The sequence below is a fragment of the Choloepus didactylus genome, chromosome X, assembly GCF_015220235.1.
Source record: "Choloepus didactylus isolate mChoDid1 chromosome X, mChoDid1.pri, whole genome shotgun sequence".
Classification (NCBI taxonomy): Eukaryota; Metazoa; Chordata; class Mammalia; order Pilosa; family Megalonychidae; genus Choloepus; species Choloepus didactylus.
In genome coordinates this window covers 71,429,644-71,447,222 of record NC_051334.1, presented here as the reverse complement: position 1 = coordinate 71,447,222, position 17,579 = coordinate 71,429,644, and positions in this window count along the sequence as shown.

The following is a 17,579-nucleotide window of genomic DNA, read 5'->3' as shown; positions in this document are numbered from 1 at the left end:
GTTCTCTTTCCACCATATGAGAGAAGTTACCCTAAGAGTGGGAGAAATGAAGAGAAACTGAGACATTACATAGAAAGAGGGATGGAAGTAATGCTGATATGAATAGGCTTGTGTATGAATGAATGATAAACAAATGAAGATATAAATTAACAAGCATATAACTAAGATAAGACTCTCAAAGTAATAATATACAGGACTTCGAGTGCACCACCTTCTTAATAAACATTTTTCAGATTGGGTAAAAATGCAGCTGCCAGATTCCATTGAATACGTATGGATTTTTAGAAATACAGTTGCTCCAAGTCTCAGCTCCCTAAGAAATGAGCAGCTAGTAATTTTTGTAGGAAATGAGTCCCCTGTGTTTAACTGAAAGACCATTATTTCTCAGCCTCCCCCAGCTGCTAGATATGGCCATGTGACTAACTTCCAACACCAATGAGATGTAAGCAGAAATGCTGTGTTTAACTTCTAAGAAGGTTGCTTTTAAAGGCACTTACTGAGCTGGGAAAAACTCCCCTTTTGTCTTCCCCCACTTCTAACTGCAGCCTAGTAGGCAGATACAATTGCTTGGGCTCCAGCAGCCATCTTGGACCCTGAAGTGACCTTTGGGAAGGAAACCAGTACTGAGGTTGGTAGCATCAGCAAATTGGACCTTGAGTCCCAGATGATGTCAGGAAACCACCGTACCAGCCCTGAATCTCCCACCCTTAGACTTTTTTTATATGAGAGAGAAATAAGCCTCTATCTTGATTAAATCACCCTTATTTTGGATTTTGTTGTTGTTGTTGTTATATACAGTCTTAACTGAATGTGCCCCCTGCACCTACCTGGGTTGGGTTCAAGTTGGGTTAAAGTCCCAGCTCTGCCAATTAATAGCTGTGTGGCCCTGGGTAAGTAATTTCACCTCTCCAAGTATATGCTTCCTCATTTATAAAATGGAGCTAATATGTAGCTCACAGGGCTTATACAAGGAAGGATTCAGTGAGAAAGCAAACCCTAAATGTCTAGTATATAGTCAGTCTCATCCTTGTCAGCAGATGAACAGCCTTTCCCTTCACAAAGAAGATTACCAACATACAGAGGGAAAGGTCTCATGGGTCATCGTCTCCATCTCAACACATCAGATATAAATGCTCCCTCCTTGGGCTTCTCTATTAAAGTATTTTAATAAAGGAGCCTCATACCCCTATTAAAGTATTTTCATACTTTGTTCATACCTCTATTAAAGTCCTTTCCACACTATACTGAAATTTATTTCTTTACCTGTCTCTCTTCTCCAGTCCCCCAGGGATCAGACCTAGCCCTACTCCTGTTCTCTTCCTACCTGGTCTTTTGGAATTACCCTCCTGAGTCTAATTCATTCAACAAATATGAGTGTCTACTATGTCCCAGGTTCCAGGCAACATTCTTAGGATAAAGAGGTAAATTAGACATGGTCCATGTGCTTTTATGTCTCATGGTCTAGTAGGAGAGACAGACAAGTAAACAGGTAGTGTAATTCAACTTAATTCATTGTGGTCAAGTGTCATGATAGAGATACAAACTTAATCACAAGAGAAGGTAAGAAAATGTCAACTGCATAAAGGTGGGGACTCTGTCTTTTTACTATTAATAGGCACTCAATAAATATTTGTTGAATAAATGAATGGATGGTATAATGGTAGTACAGAAGAGAATATCTTAACCAGGTGGAATAGGGGAAAGAGGTGGGGAAGGGGGTGGGCAATTAACTTCCTGGATGAAGTGATGCCTGGTTGATTTTTAAAGGAAAAGGGGGGTATGTAGAGCATTTCAGAGAGACCGTATGAGCAATTGCACAGAGGTGAGAAATAGCACAGTGTGTACTTGGAAACAAGTAGTCCACCATTGCAGGAACACAGAATTCAAAGTCAGGAATTGTGTGAGAAGAGTTGAAAGAGGAAGGCTAGGACCAGATTACAAAGGGCCTTCTAAATCATGTCATAAGGAGCTTCAGCTTTGTCCTAAAGGGGATGGGAAGGAAGGAGAGAGATGTAAACTAGGGAGACAGTCAAATCTACATTTAAAATAGATCACTCTGAGAAATGGAGAGGCAGGGCAAGATGTAAGCAGGAGACAGCTTTAGTGGTTGTTACTATATTTCAGACAGCAAGAGAAGATGAGGCTCTGAACCAAAACAGTGGCACTGAAGACAGAGGAAGAGATAGAGTTGAGAAATATTAAGTGGGTAAAATTAGTAAGATTGGTGACTGAATGAATATAGGGAAGTGAGGAAGGAGATCAGGGCAAACCTTAGATTACTAACTTGGGTAATGGGGTATAATGGTTATGCCATTCTCTAAAATAAAGAACATAGAAGGTAGAGTAGGTTTTGGGGTACCTGCTATGTCCAATTTGGACACGATGAGTTTGAAGAGAGGATGAGAACATTGAAGTTACTGTCTAGCAGGTAATCATTTCTATATGATTCTAGATATCAAATGTTAAGAGTTCTGGGCTGGAGATAATATTTCATAGTTATCAGAATCATTCAAACTGATTAATTGGATCAATCACCCAGGGATAGATATTGCTGCCTTCAGGCATAGCTGGATTCCAGGCTAAAACCTCATGAAATCTCCCTCAGCTGTCAAATTCTATTTTTGTGATAGACTCATTCTCTTCTGCTGTCTTCTGCAGACAGGCTCTCCTCAGGTAGTGAAGGTATCCACTGATCACACAAGGCTTGCATCTTTACAAGTCATGATCCAAAAGGAAGATAATTTTCATTATCAGATCTAGACAAAAGGATCTAGAGAGGCTTCTGTCTGCCACAGCTTGGTTTTTATATCTCATGTGCCTTAATCAATCACATTATCAGGGAAAGAAGGTAACATGATTGGCTCAGTCTAGGCCACATGTCCACTCCTGTGGCAAGGAGGGAACAGAACACCATGATTGATATATTCACCAGGACTGCATGAAGTAAGGAAGTAATTCTCCAAAGGAATCAGAAAGAGGATGGAAATGCAAGCTGGGAAGACAAAAACAATAGTTTGAATAGTCCACTATGGTAGCTGAAATTATGAGAGTGGATTTCATTATCTAGGGACCATTTGTAGATTGAGAAGAGAATAAAGCAGAGACAACACTAACTAAGGGGAGAGGGAGGAAGAGAAGCCCATTCAGAAAAAATAAACTGTTATGAAAAGAACAGGAGAGTTTGATGTCATAGGAGAAAAGAGGAAAGTGTTTCCAGGAGGAATAGGTGTGATCACCAGTGACAGCACAGCAGAGTAAGATAAGGACTTAGCAATCAGGAGGTCGCTAGTGACCTTGGGGAGAGCAGTGTTGCAGAAAAGTGGCCATAGAAGGCAGATGCAGTGACTGATGAGGGAACATGAGTGTAGACAAGATTTTGTAAGTGTGGTGAGAACAGGATAGTTTGGGTGATAGCTAGAGGGGAACATGTTCTGGTTTGCTAAAGCTGCCATTATGCAAAATACCAGAAATGGATTGGCTTTTATAAAGGGGATTTATTAGATTACAAACTTACAGTTCTGAGGCTATAAGAGTGTCCAAATTAAGGCATCAAGAGGTAGATACTTTCTCTAAGGAAATGCAGATGGTGTCCAGAACACCTGTCAGCTGAGAAGGCACGTGGCTGGCATCTGCTGGTCCTTTGCTCCCAGGTTGTGGTTTCAAAATGGCATCTGGTTTCCATGGCTTTCTCCTTAAGTGTCTGTGAGTTCTCACTTAGCTTCTCCAGAGAAAACTCTAAGCATCTTCTCTTAGCTTAGCATCTCCAAATGTCTGGGTCTATGTCGGTTCTCTTACGGACGTCAGTAATTAAGATAGATATTGCTGCCTTCAGGCATAGCTGGATTCCACCTTGAATGGGTGGGGTCACATCTCCATGGAAACAACCTAATCAAAATGTCCCATCCACAATAGGTCTGCCTCCACAAGATTACATTAAAGAGCATGGCTTTCTATGGGATACATAACAGATTCAAACCAGCACAGGAACATATTTCCACTCTTGGTTCTGAAGCTGTATCACTATCCCTCTCCCTTGGATCAGATTTCTTCTTGTTCTCTATATGCCAGGCTGTACTAGATTCGACAAGTTCTTTTCAATTATCTATTAGAGAAGTTGTGGGTTTACAGAAAAATCATGCATGAAATACAGGATTCCTATATACCACCCTATTAGTAGTATCTTGCATTAATGTGGTAGGTTTGTTACAATTGATAAAGACACATTTTTATAATTGTACTACTAACATATAGTCCATGGTTTACCTTAGGGATCATGCTTGTGAACCCTAAGGTTTTAAAAAAAAATTTTTTTTAATTTTTTTAAAATTTTTATTCTAGTAACATATATACAATCTAAAATATCCCCTTTTAACTACATTCAAATATATACTAAACTGCTGCTAATTATGTTTACAATGTTGTGCTGCAATAACCACCATTACCATTACCAAAACTTTTCCATCATCAGAAATAAAATCTCTATACAATTTAAGCATTATCTCCCTATTCCCTACCCCAACTGCGTTGCCTGGTAACCTCTATTCTAGATTCTGACTCTGTGTGCTTATTTTAATTTTTTCATATCAATGAGATCATACAACATGTGTATTTTTGTGCTTCACTTAGTTTGTTACACATTATGTCTTCAAGATTCATCTAAGTTGTTACATGTATCAGAACTTCATTCCTTTCTAGGGCCGAATAATATTCCATTTCGTGTACATACCACCTATTGTTTATCCATTCATCAGTTAATGGATACTTGGGTTGCTTCCATCATTTCACAAATGTGAACAAGGCTGGTATGAACATTGAAGTACAAATATCTGTTCAACCCCTGCTTTCATTTCTTTTGGGTATATACCTACAGTGGGATTGCCAGACCATATGGTGATTCTATACTTAACTTTCTGAAAACTGCCAAACTGTCTTCCACAATAAATGCACTATTTTACATTCCTATCAGCAATGAATGAGCATTCCTATTTCTCCACATCCTCTTCAACACTTGTAATTTTCCCTTTTTTCAATAGTGGCCATTTTAGGAAGTGTGAAATGGTATCTCACAGTTTTGACTTGCATTTCCCTAATGGCTAATGGTGTCGAGCACCTTTTCATGTGCTATTTAGCCATTTGTATAATTTCTTTAGAGAAATGTCTATTCAATTTTTTTCTCACTTTTTAATTGGGTTGTTTGTCTTTTTGTTGTTGAGTTGTAGGGTTTCTTTATGTATTCTAGATATTAAACTCTTATCAGATATGTGGATTCCAAATATTTTCTCCCATTGTCTAGGTCATCAATTTACTCTCATGATAAACTCCCTTGAGGCATAAAAATTTTTAATTTTGATGAGGACCCATTTATCTACTTTTTCTTTTGTTGCTTGCGCTTTGGGTGTAAAGTCTTCAAGGTCTTGAAGATGCATCCTATGTTTTCTCTACTAGATGTTTTATATTTCTGTCTCTTAAATTTAGTTCTTTGATCTATTTTATTTGATTTTTATATGCGGTATGAGGTAGAGTCCACCTTCATTCTTTTCACTGGAGATGCAGTTTTCCCAGCACCATCTGTTGAGGAGACTGTTCTTTCCCAAGTCAGTGTTCTTCACCCCTTGTCAAAAATCAGTTGGCCATAAATGTGAGGGTTGGTTTCTGAACTCTCAAATCAATTTCATTGGTCTATATGTCTCTCCTTGTGCTGGTACAATGCTGTTTTGATTACTGAGGCTTGTCATAAGTTTTGAGATTGGGCAAGTGGGAGTCCTCCAACCTCATTCTTTGTCAAGATAGTGTTGGCTACTCAGGGCCCCTTACCCTTCCATATAAATTTGATGGTTGGCTTCTTCATTTCTGTAAAGAAGGCTGCTGGAATTTTGATTGGAATTGCATTGAATCCATAAATTGTTTGGGGTAGAGCTGACATCATAATGATATTGAGTCTTTCAATCCATGAACACAGAATGACTTCTGATCTATTTAATTAATCAAGTCCTTTGGCAATGTTTTGTAGTTTTCTATATAGAAGTACTTAACATTCTTGGTTAGATTTATTCCAAGATATTTGACTTTTAGTTGGTAGGATAAATAGAATTTTTTTCTTAATTTCTTCTGATTGTACATGATTAGTGTCCACAAACTCTACTGATTTGGGGGGTTTGATCTTGTACTGTGTCATATTGCAGAATTCCTTTATTAGCCTCAGACTTTGTTGTGGATTTTTCAAGATTTTCTATACCCTCATGTCATCTGCAAATTAGGGAACGTTTTACTTATTCCTTTCTGTTTAGGATGCCTTTTCTTGCCTAATTGCTCTGGCAAGAACTTCAAGTACAAGACTGAATAACAGTGGTGACAGTGGGCATTCTTGTCTTGTTTCAGATCTTAGAGGGATAGCTTTCAATCTTTCATCGTTTAGTATGATGTTAGCAGTGGGTTTTTCATATATACCCTTTACCATGTTAACGAAGTTGCCTTCTATTCCTAGTTTTCTATGTTTTTATAAAGAGGGGAAGGCGGGGCAAGATGGCAGACTGGTGAGCTGTATGTTTTAGTTACTCCTCCAGGAAAGTAGGTAGAAAGCCAGGAACTGCGTGGACTGGACACCACAGAGCAATCTGTCTTTGGGCATACTTCATACAACACTCATGAAAATGTCGAACTGCTGAGATCAGCGAAATCTATAAGTTTTTGTGGCCAGGGGACCCGCGCCCCTCCCTGCCAGGCTCAGTCCCGGGGGAAGAGGGGCTGTCAGCTCCGGGAAGGAGAAGGGAGAACTGCAGTGGCAGCCCTTATCGGAAACTCATTCTACTGACCCAAACTCCAACCATAGATAGACGGAGACCAGACACCAGAGAATCTGAGAGCAGCCAGCCCAGCAGAGAGGAGACAGGCATAGAAAAAAAACAACACAAAAAACTCCAAAATAAAACCTGAGGATTTTTGGAGTTCTGGTGAACACAGAAAGGGGAAGGGCGGAGCTCAGGCCTTGAGGCGCATATGCAAATCCCGAAGAAAAGCTGATCTCTCTGCCCTGTGGACCTTTCCTTAATGGCCCTGGTTGCTTTGTCTATTAGCATTTCAATAACCCATTAGATCTCTGAGGAAGGCCCTTTTTTTTTTTTTTTTAATCCTTTTTTCTTTTTCTAAAACAATTACTCTAAGAAGCCCAATACAGAAAGCTTCAAAGAATTGCAATTTGGGCACGTCAAGTCAAGAGCACAACTAAGAGAGCTCTGAGACAAAAGGCAATAATCCAGTGGCTGAGAAAATTCACTAAACACCACAAATTCCCAAGAAAAGGGGGGTGTCCGCTCACAGCCACCATCCTGGTGGACAGGAAACACTCCTGCCCATCACCACCCCAATAGCCCAGAGCTGCCCCAGACAACCCAGTGTGACGGAAGGGCTTCAAATAACAGGCACACACCACAAAACTGGGCATGGACATTAGCCTTCCCTGCAACCTCAGCTGATTGTCCCAGAGTTGGGAAGGTGGAGCAGTGTGAATTAACAAAGCCCCACTCAGCCATCATTTGAGCAGACTGGGAGCCTCCCTACACAGCCCAGCAGCCCAGAACTGCCCTGGGGGGACGGCACTCACCTGTGACATAGCACAGTCATCCCTTAACAGAGGACCCGGGGTGCACAGCCTGGAAGAGGGGCCCAATTGCAAGTCTCAGGAGCCATACGCCAATACCAAGGACTTGTGGGTCAGTGGCAGAGACAAACTGTGACAGGACTGAACTGAAGGATTAGACTATTGCAGCAGCTTTAAAACTCTAGGATCACCAGGGAGATTTGATTGTTAGGGCCACCCCCCTCCCCGACTCCCCAGAAACACGCCCCACATACAGGGCAGGCAACACCAACTACACACGCAAGCTTGGTACACCAATTAGACCCACAAGATTCACTCCCCCACTCACCAAAAAGGCTAAGCAGGGGAGAACTGGCTTGTGGTGAACAGGTGGCTCGTGGACGCCACCTGCTGGTTAGTTAGAGAAAGTCTACTCCATGAAGCTGTAGATCTGATAAATTAGAGATAAGGACTTCAATAGGTCTACAAACCCTAAAAGAACCCTATCAAGTTCACCAAATGCCATGAGGCCAAAAACAACAGAAAATTATAATGCATATGAAAAAAACAGACGATATGGATAACCCAAGCCCAAGCACCCAAATCAAAAGACCAGAAGAGACACAGCACCTAGAGCTGCTACTCAAAGTACTAAAGATGAACAATGAGACCATAGTACAGAATACAAAGGAAATCAAGAAGACTCTAGAAGAGCATAAAGAAGACATTGCAAGACTAAATAAAAAAATGGATGATCTTATGGAAATTAAAGAAACTGTTGACCAAATTAAAAAGACTCTGGACACTCATAGTACAAGACTAGAGGAAGTTGAACAACGAATCAGTGACCTGGAAGATGACAGAATGGAAAATGAAAGCATAAAAGAAAGAATGGGGAAAAAAATTGAAAAAATAGAAATGGACCTCAGGGATATGATAGATAATATGAAACATCCAAATATAAGACTCATTGGTGTCCCAGAAGGGGAAGAAAAGGGTAAAGGTCTAGGAAGAGTATTCAAAGAAATTGTTGGGGAAAACTTCCCAAATCTTCTAAACAACATAAATACACAAATCATAAATGCTCAGCGAACTCCAAATAGAATAAATCCAAATAAACCCACTCCGAGACATATACTGATCACACTGTCAAACACAGAAGAGAAGGAGCAAGTTCTGAAAGCAGCAAGAGAAAAGCAATTCACCACATACAAAGGAAACAGCATAAGACTAAGTAGTGACTACTCAGCAGCCACCATGGAGGCCAGAAGGCACGATATATTTAAAATTCTGAGTGAGAAAAATTTCCAGCCAAGAATACTTTATCCAGCAAAGCTCTCCTTCAAATTTGAGGGAGAGCTTAAATTTTTCACAGACAAACAAATGCTGAGAGAATTTGCTAACAAGAGACCTGCCCTACTGGAGATACTCAAGGGAGCCCTACAGACAGAGAAACAAAGAAAGGACAGAGAGACTTGGAGAAAGGTTCAGTACTAAAGAGATTCGGTATGGGTACAATAAAGGATATTAATAGACAGAGGGAAAAATATGGCAAACATAAACCAAAAGATAAGATGGCCGATTCAAGAAATGCCTTCACGGTTATAACGTTGAATGTAAATGGATTAAACTCCCCAATTAAAAGATATAGTTTCGCAGAATGGATCAAAAAAAATGAACCATCAATATGTTGCATACAAGAGATTCATCTTAGACACAGGGACACAAAGAAACTGAAAGTGAAAGGATGGAAAAAAATATTTCATGCAAGCTACAGCCAAAAGAAAGCAGGTGTAGCAATATTAATCTCAGATAAAATAGACTTCAAATGCAGGGATGTTTTGAGAGACAAAGAAGGCCACTACATACTAACACAAGGGGCAATTCAGCAAGAAGAAATAACAATCGTAAATGTCTATGCACCCAACCAAGGTGCCACAAAATACATGAGAGAAACACTGGCAAAACTAAAGGAAGCAATTGATGTTTCCACAATAATTGTGGGGACTTCAACACATCACTCTCTCCTATAGATAGATCAACCAGACAGAAGACCAATAAGGAAATTGAAAACCTAAACAATCTGATAAATGAATTAGATTTAACAGACATCTACAGGACATTACATCCCAAATCACCAGGATACACATACTTTTCTAGTGCTCACGGAACTTTCTCCAGAATAGATCATATGCTGGGACATAAAACAAGCCTCAATAAATTTAAAAAGATTGAAATTATTCAAAGCACATTCTCTGACCACAATGGAATACAATTAGAAGTCAATAACCATCAGAGACTTAGAAAATTCACAAATACCTGGAGGTTAAACAACACACTCCTAAACAATCAGTGGGTTAAAGAAGAAATACAAAGAGAAATTGCTAAATATATAGAGACGAATGAAAATGAGAACACAACATACCAAAATCTATGGGATGCAGCAAAAGCAGTGCTAAGGGGGAAATTTATAGCACTAAACGCATATATTAAAAAGGAAGAAAGAGCCAAAATCAAAGAACTAATGGATCAACTGAAGAAGCTAGAAAATGAACAGCAAACCAATCCTAAATCAAGTAGAAGAAAAGAAATCACAAGGATTAAAGCAGAAATAAATGACATAGAGAACAAAAAAACAATAGAGAGGATAAATATCACCAAAAGTTGGTTCTTTGAGATCAACAAGATTGACAAGCCCCTACCTAGACTGACAAAATCAAAAAGAGAGAAGGCCCATATAAACAAAATAATGAATGAAAAAGGTGACATAACTGCAGATCCTGAAGAAACTAAAAAAATTATAAGAGGATATTATGAACAACTGTATGGCAACAAACTGGACAATGTAGAAGAAATGGACAGTTTCCTGGAAACATAAGAACAACCTAGACTGACCAGAGAAGAAACAGAAGACCTCAACCAACCCATCACAAGCAAAGAGATCCAATCAGTCATCAAAAATCTTCCCACAAATAAATGCCCAGGGCCAGATGGCTTCACAGGGGAATTCTACCAAACTTTCCAGAAAGAACTGACACCAATCTTACTCAAACTCTTTCAAAACATTGAAGAAAAGGGAACACTACCTAACTCATTTTATGAAGCTAACATCAATCTAATACCAAAACCAGGCAAAGATGTTACAAAAAAGGAAAACTACCGGCCAATCTCCCTAATGAATATAGATGCAAAAATCCTCAACAAAATACTTGCAAATCGAATCCAAAGACACATTAAAAAAATCATACACCATGACCAAGTGGGGTTCATTCCAGGCATGCAAGGATGGTTCAACATAAGAAAAACAATCAATGTATTACAACACATTAAAAACTCAAAAGGGAAAAATCAATTGATCATCTCAATAGATGCTGAAAAAGCATTTGACAAAATCCAACATCCCTTTTTGATAAAAACACTTCAAAAGGTAGGAATTGAAGGAAACTTCTTCAACATAATAAAGAGCATATATGAAAAACCCACAGCCAGCATAGTACTCAATGGTGAGAGACTGAAAGCCTTCCCTCTAAGATCAGGAACAAGACAAGGATGCCCGCTGTCACCACTGTTATTCAACATTGTGCTGGAAGTGCTAGCCAGGGCAATCCGGCAAGACAAAGAAATGAAAGGCATCCAAATTGGAAAAGAAGAAGTAAAACTGTCATTGTTTGCAGATGAATATGATCTTATATCTAGAAAACCCTGAGAAATCGACGATACAGCTACTACAGCTAATAAACAAATTTAGCAAAGTAGCGGGATACAAGATTAATGCACATAAGTCAGTAATGTTTCTATATGCTAGAAATGAACAAACTGAAGAGACACTCAAGTAAAAGATACCATTTTCAATAGCAACTAAAAAAATCAAGTACCTAGGAATAAACTTAACCAAAGATGTAAAAGACCTACACAAAGAAAACTACATAACTCTACTAAAAGAAATAGAAAGGGACCTTAAAAGATGGAAAAATATTCCATGTTCATGGATAGGAAGGCTAAATGTCATTAAGATGTCAATTCTACCTAAACTCATCTACAGATTCAATGCAATCCCAATCAAAATTCCAACAACCTACTTTGCAGACTTGGAAAAGCTAGTTATCAAATTTATTTGAAAAGGGAAGATGTCTCGAATTGCTAAAGACACTCTATAAAAGAAAAACGAAGTGGGAGGACTTACACTCCCTGACTTTGAAGCTTATTATAAAGCCACAGTTGCCAAAACAGCATGGTACTGGCACAAAGATAGACATATAGATCAATGGAATCGAATTGAGAATTCAGAGATAGACCCTCAGATCTATGGCCGACTGATCTTTGATAAGGCCCCCAAAGTCACTGAACTGAGTCATAATGGTCTTTTCAACAAATGGGGCTGGGAGAGTTGGATATCCATATCCAAAAGAATGAAAGAGGACCCCTACCTCACCCCCTACACAAAAATTAACTCAAAATGGACCAAAGATCTCAATATAAAATAAAGTACCATAAAACTCCTAGAAGATAATGTAGGAAAACATCTTCAAGACCTTCTATTAGGCGGCGACTTCCTAGACTTTACACCCAAAGCACAAGCAACAAAAGAGAAAATAAACAAATGGGAACTCCTCAAGCTTAGAAGTTTCTGCACTTCAAAGGAATTTCTCAAAAAGGTAAAGAGGCAGCCAACTCAATGGGAAAAAATTTTTGGAAACCATGTATCTGACAGAAGACTGATATCTTGCATATACAAAGAAATCCTACAACTCAATGACAATAGTACAGTCGGCCCAATTATAAAATGGGCAAAAGATATGAAAAGACAGTTCTCTGAAGAGGAAATACAAATGGCCAAGAAACACATGAAAAAATATTCAGCTTCACTAGCTATTAGAGAGATGCAAATTAAAACCACAATGAGATACCATCTAACACCGGTTAGAATGGCTGCCATTAAACAAACAGGAAACTACAAATGCTGGAGAGGATGTGGAGAAATTGGAACTCTTATTCACTGTTGTTGGGACTGTATAATGGTTCAGCCACTCTGGAAGTCAGTCTGGCAGTTCCTTAGAAAACTAGATATAGAGTTACCATTCGATCCAGCGATTGCACTTCTCTGTATATCCGGAAGTTCGGAAAGCAGTGACACGAACAGATATCTGCACGCCAATGTTCATAGCAGCATTATTCACAATTGCCAAAAGATGGAAACAACCCAAATGTCCTTCAACAGATGAGTGGATAAATAAAATGTGGTATATACACACGATGGAATACTACGCGGCAGTAAGAAGGAACAATCTCGTGAAACATATGACAACATGGATGAACCTTGAAGACATAATGCTGAGCGAAATAAGCCAGGCACAAAAAGAGAAATATCATATGCTACCACTAATGTGAACTTTGAAAGATGTAAAACAAATGGTTTATAATGTAGAATGTAGGGGAACTAGTAATAGAGAGCAATTAAGGAAGGGGGAACAATAATCCAAGAAGAACAGATAAGCTATTTAACGTTTTGGGGATGCCCAGGAATGACTATGGTCTGTTAATTTCTGATGGATGTAGTAGGAACAAGTTCACTGAAATGTTGCTATAGTATGTAACTTTCTTGGGGTAAAGTAGGAACATGTTGGAAGTTAAGCAGTTATCTTAGGTTAGTTGTCTTTTTCTTACTCCCTTGTTATGGTCTCTTTGAAATGTTCTTTTATTGTATGTTTGTTTTCTTTTTAACTTTTTTTTTCATACAGTTGATTTAAAAAAGAAGGGAAAGTTAAAAAAAAAAAAAAAGAAAAAGAAAAAAGACAAACAAGGAAAAAAAAAAAAAAGATGTAGTGCCCCCTTGAGGAGCCTGTGGAGAATGCAGGGGTATTCGCCTACCCCACCTCCATGGTTGCTAACATGACCACAGACATAGGGGACTGGTGGTTTGATGGGTTGAGCCCTCTACCATAGGTTTTACCCTTGGGAAGATGGTTGCTACAAAGGAGAGTCTAGGCCTCCCTATGGTTGTGCCTAAGAGCCTCCTCCCGAATGCCTCTTTGTTGCTCAGATGTGGCCCTCTCTCTCTAGCTAATCCAACTTGAAAGGTGAAATCACTGCCCTCCCCCCTACGTGGGATCAGACACCCAGGGGAGTGAATATCCCTGGCAATGTGGAATATGACTCCCGGGGAGGAATGTAGACCTGGCATCGTGGGACAGAGAACATCTTTTTGACCAAAAGGGCGATGTGAAAGGAAATGAAATAAGCTTCAGTGGCAGAGAGATTCCAAAAGGAGCCGAGAGGTCATTCTGGTGGGCACTCTTATGCACACTTTAGACAACCCTTTTTAGGGTCTAAAGAATTGGGGTAGCTGGTGGTGGATACCTGAAACTATCAAACTACAACCCAGAACCCATGAATCTCGAAGACAGTTGTATAAAAATGTAGCTTATGAGGGGTGACAATGGGATTGGGAAAGCCATAAGGACCACACTCCACTTTGTCTAGTTTATGGATGGATGAGTAGAAACATAGGGGAAGGAAACAAACAGACAAAGTTACCCAGTGTTCTTTTTTACTTCAATTGCTCTTTTTCACTCTAATTATTATTCTTGTTATTCTTGTGTGTGTGCTAATGAAGGTGTCAGGGATTGATTTGGGTGATGAATGTACAACTATGTAATGGTACTGTGAACAATAGAAAGTACGATTTGTTTTGTATGATTGCGTGGTATATGAATATATCTCAATAAAATGAAGATTAAAAAAAAAAAAAAAAAAGACATAATTCTGAGCAAAATAAGCCAGGCACAAAAAGAGAGATATTGTATGTTACCGCTAATGTGAATTCTGTGAAAAATGTACAATGTTTTATAGTGTAGAATGTAGGGGACCTAGAGATACCAATTAGTGGAGGGGGAATGATAATCTAATAAGAACAGATAAACTATGGAGGGTAATCTCAATGTTATGGGAATGCTCAGGAATGATTATGGTTTGTAAACTTTCTTGGATATAGTAAGATCATGTTGGAAGCAATAGAGTTATTTTAGGTTTTTTTTTTTTCTCTTATTCCTTTGTTTTCTTAGGGGTTGTTAATTTTCTTGGGGTATGGTAGGAACATGTTGGAAGCAATGTAGTTATTTTAGATTATTTGTTTTTCTTACTCCTCTGTTTGCACATGGTTTGTTAATTTTCTTGGGGTATGGTAGGAACATATTGGAAGCAAAGTAGTTATTTTAGGTTATTTGTTTTCCTTAATCCATTGCTTTGTTTGAAATGTTGTGGGGTTTTATTGGTTGTTGTTTGCCTGTTTGTTTTTAATTTTTTGATAAACAAAGTTAAAATATTGAAAAAAAATCAGTAGAAAAATGGGAGTAAAAACTAAATGACAAATAGGGTGGGATGGGGGGATGGTCTGGGTATTCTCTTTTCACTTTTATTTTTTATTCTAATTCTGATTCTTTCTGATGTAAGGAAAATGTTCAGAAATAGATTGTAGTGATGAACGCATAACTATATGATCATACTGTGAACAGTTGATTGTATACCATGGATGACTGTATGGTTTGTGAATATATTTCAATAAAACTGAATTTAAAAAAAAAAAAAAATTCCTATGACTTGACGTTACCCAAGAACTTGAATTGACAGATTTTCATTTTCATCTCTAGGAATAAACAGGCAGTCCAAATATAGTAAGTAATTAGATTACATAAAGTACACACAAAATATCTCCAAACACAGGCTTGCTAGCCATCTAATCACATTTTGGAGGATACTGTTTATAAAAAGACAAATATAATAAACTGTAAAATGCTTACCAATCACATGTCCCATGAACACACCTTGCTCAACAACAGAAAACCACTACCACAATGAAAAGATCAAATTCAACAGACATAAGAAACTTCTTAAGAAGCAAAAGACTTGATAATCAATGGTTGACTTTTATGACTATACTGCACATTCAAATATATTGGCAATAATTGAGTTTTTATAATCCGTACAGCAATTAAATCCAGTCTTCACCCTTCCTATTGCTAAGAATATGACGAAAGAATCTCAGAAGTAGGAACAAGTTATAACCCATGATGACAGTGATGCACCACATGCTGTAATGATGCTCACAAGGTTGAATTTCATCTGAAGCATGAAAATTCCCAATTCCTGGACAGGGTTTCCTTTTTTGGAGTCCCTTCCTTTCTAGTCCTCATTTATAAAATCAGCCATGGGCCTTTGCAGCTGTGTTGAAGGTTACAACTTTGAGAAAGGTCTTAACTTCTGTCACAAAAGCAATACAGTTTTTTGCATATATTAAGATAATATTTATTTATACCCTCAAACTGACCACTCACTTTCACAAAAAGATAATTAAACCTCTATTTTATCTCCCTTCATTTGAATAAAATACAACCATTTCCTAAGTTATCCAAGAGCAACAGATTAATACACTTAGATCAAGCTGCCTTAATACCCAGTAAGTGCAAAACACACACACACATACATACACATACATGTACCAAAGTTGTGGCTTAAGGAACTTCTGACCAAATGTTCAGCCTGAATAAAATTTGATACAGATTTAATTCCCTTTTGAGAAAGCAATGATCAGTAGTTCTTTAATTTTATACTACAATCAATGGGACAGATCATGAAACAATTTTGGAAGGGAGAGATTTTAAGTGAGAATTTAGAAAATGCCAGGCAATAGAAATGGATAATTTAGTACAAATTTCAAAACTGGGGCCATTTTCGAAATATTTTCTTTGCCAATTAAAATCTAAAACATTGGCTTTGTCCTCACAAGGGTTTACATTAAAATGTAAAAGGCAAATTGCAGTAAACAAAAATACATAACCAAAAACTCTGGACAAGGCTGAGATAAAGGGGACCAATTTTGTAGTGCTTTGCTACTGTCATTCCAAGGACCCACACTTGTCCTTACTATTGTTCACTTGGTTAATCTGAGGTTGGAGAATGCTAAAATTATATATTTGTAAGCAGCTTTAAATACAAAAAGAATACATTTTTAAAATCTATGATAAAGAAAAAATGTGAAATAAGAAATCCCTATCTTTGTAAGTAATTGTATATTTACAATGAATATTTTCAGCCTGACTCCTCAGCATCGTCTATTAGAGAAGACAGCAGCTCCTATTACTGTAAGGAGTCCTATTTAGCTCAGAATCAGCCTGTCCCAGATGTTCTGCTCCCTGAAAAGCCTTCACACTTGTGTGCATAAATAGCTGAGAGTACAAGTAGTTGCACACGTGCAAAAAGTACTTATCTAAAGGACAGCTAATCAGCTTTAAAAATAAAGTCTAAAACCAAGGAAATAAATTGTTATTCTGCATCCTGAAAAAAACACTCATCTAATGAAAACTGCCAATCCCACTATGCAAAAGTGGCAGCTGAAACCCAGCTTATCCTACAAAATGCTTTAAGCATTTAGCTGTTCAGTCAATCAGCCATCAGGACACAAAATCCCTCCATGTTCCCATGGTTAAATGCAGTCTTCTGATTTAGCTTTACATTCCAATTAGAGGCCAGACTACACAGAATTAAGAAGGGTTCCTAATACCTACACTGTAACCAAACTGCCTCACTCCACCCTTAAGAAAAGTAACCAAACTGCCTCACTCCACCCCTAAGAAAAGGTACCCATGCAGTAATAGGCATTATACAGACCCACCAATCTAAAAATTTGAGGTCTTTTACTTGATTAAGTTCAAACATTAGCCCACTGAGAGCTTCAGTCAAAAGAAAATTACAAATGGACTGCTAACATCTTAGCCTACATATTCAGAGCTGGGGAGCAAGATAAAAAACTCCAGTGCCAATCAGGTACTGTTAAGCATGGCAAAATGGCATCTATTCAAAAAGACCAGAGAGACTTATTCTTTAGATATCTTTTGCTCTCTCTCTTTTTTAAAGAGCAACAAGTACAGAATTTTCTCTGATCAAAATGTGAATTTAGGTTATGCATGCTTTCCTCCCCCACATCTATGAACCTTCCTCCTGACTTCTG